We start from the raw sequence: 2,203 nt of genomic DNA on the forward strand, positions 1-2,203 counted from the left end.
CCCCCCCCAAATCGGTCTGTCGTGAACCGTCGGGAAGCCGGGGCTGTGGCAGTGGCTGTGGCAGGGCTGAGCAGTCCACACAGCTAGCTGTTCCGGGCCTCCCTTCCTGGGGCCAGCACAGAGCCTGGATCCTGGCCTGGTGTGGCCACTTCTTGGTCACGTGGCCTTGGACCAGAAGAACCCCGATCTCTTCTGACAGTCAGTGGTTTGATGAGGACCTTCCTAGTTACAGAATCTAGTGGTGACAGAGTGGCCATGACTTTTGCCCTCAGATTTTTATCGGATAGTCAGGGAGCCAGCCTTGAACACGTGGTTGTCAAATATTTAGTCAAGAATGTTGGTAAACACCGTGAGAGCAAATCATGGAGAGGGGGAGTCAGGGTGGGTGGGAAGGTGCCCGCTGTGCGCTTGGAGTGGGATTCGGTGAGGCGGGCAGCCAGGGTGTTTATAAGGAAGGGGACACCTGGTATCCAGGGAGAAGAGCTGGCTCTCACTTGGTAGTGGCGAAGGTCTCAGCCGGCACTCGCCCCTGAGCCGGGGACTCGTGTTCGTGGGAAACCGGCCCCGCGCCATCTGCTGTGAGACACGCACACTAGTGTTTCTACAGCTCCTGGTGCTGCTGTGACAGGACCTGGCTGTTGCAGTCACGCCTGCTCAGCCACCCTGGACTCACAGGTGGCTGGCTCAGTTCGAGGATCAGGCTGAGGCCACACCCCACTGCCCCCACGTCTCAGCTGTGTGGCTCTGGGCGAGGTGCTCGACCTCGCAGGGCCCCAGTGGCCCCGTCTGTCAGGGGGGTCTGATGAGGCCCAGTAGGAGTGGGCGTGTGCGGAGGAGCCCAGTGCCTGGCGGGCAGAACGCACAAAGCAAGGCGGGCAGCCTCGCCGGAGCACGGCGTGTGGCAGCAGGGACCAGACAGGCCGGCTGGCTCGAAGGCCTGAGGCGGCACGCAGGCCCAGACTCGACCTTTCCTGGGAAATGAGCACTGGGGACGTGGCGGATCTGTGCTCTGCAGGGACCGGGGTGGGGACCGGCCGCACCCCACATCCGAGCCTTGTCCAGAGGTCAGGCCTCCGTGAGTGCGGGTTCCTGCGCTCCTGTCATGCCGGTGGGAGACGGAGGCTCAGTCCCTCTGACAGTGTCAGAAGCAGCCTGGGTTGAAGCGTGTGTGCGATGCACACGTGGCTGACGCACAACAGGCCTCAGACGACACCAGGTCCCCAGCATCCAGCAGGATGTGTGCGGTCACAGACCCTGAGGGGACATATGGGGCATGACTGTGGGATGTGGGGGACAGTGAGGTGCACGGTCAGCTTTCCCACGGTGTCTGGGCAGGCGTCTCTGCCCGGCGACGTCTGAGGAGGGCTTTGCGGGGCAGAGGGAGCAGCGACTGCACCCCTGGGGTCGGTCTGCGTCCACGTCCGAGTCCACGTGCCCCATGTGGCTCTGTACTAGCCCTCCCTGTCTGTTCGGTGCCTGGAGCTCTGCCTCTCCCCGAGGAGCCCAGTGGCCTGGGCCACGGAGGCCAACGTCGCTGCAGAGCAGGTAGTGCTCTGAAGCCAGCCGTCTCCGGCTCCCACCTGTTTCCCCAACTTCACCGAGCACCCCTGGCCCCGAGCCCTCTGTGTGGTGTCAAGGAGCTTTTGGGTAAAGGCTGGTGCTCATCCCGGGAGTGGGCTCTGGTGACCTGGGCCCTGTGTCACAGCCCCCTGGTCCTCCTCTTAGGCCCAGCGCAAGGAGCCCGTGCTCAGCGAATTTAGCATCTGTCTGTTGTCCTTGGTTCTGGCCTCTGTTGTTGCCATGGTGATGACGCGGGGGTGGTCCCTTTACTTCCCACTCCTCATCAGAGGGGAGAAGTAACTAATTCAGGACCAGTCATTGGCTAGGGATGGGTGTGCACCAGCTAGGGCCTAGTGAGGGGGCCGCCTCTCTACATGGAGGAGCTGTTGCCACCTGGGCCTCATCACAGGAGACGGGCTCTGCCCTGGGGAAGAGGTGCGCTCCATCCCACGTCCCCTTGCTGGGTTGCGGCTTTTACCGCTGGTCACTGTGATTGAGTAAAAGCTCTGGGCCGTGCACCCAAGGGAGGAGAGCCTTGGGGGAGCCTGGTCCGGTCCCTTCCGCACTGCCTGCCAGCGCAGCTGGAGCCCGCCTCCTGGCCGGGGCGGCAAGCAGCCTAGGAGGGCCGCTCTGGCCTTGCTGG

The sequence above is a fragment of the Pteropus vampyrus genome, unplaced genomic scaffold (assembly GCF_000151845.1).
Source record: "Pteropus vampyrus isolate Shadow unplaced genomic scaffold, Pvam_2.0 Scaffold267, whole genome shotgun sequence".
Lineage (NCBI taxonomy): Eukaryota > Metazoa > Chordata > Mammalia > Chiroptera > Pteropodidae > Pteropus > Pteropus vampyrus.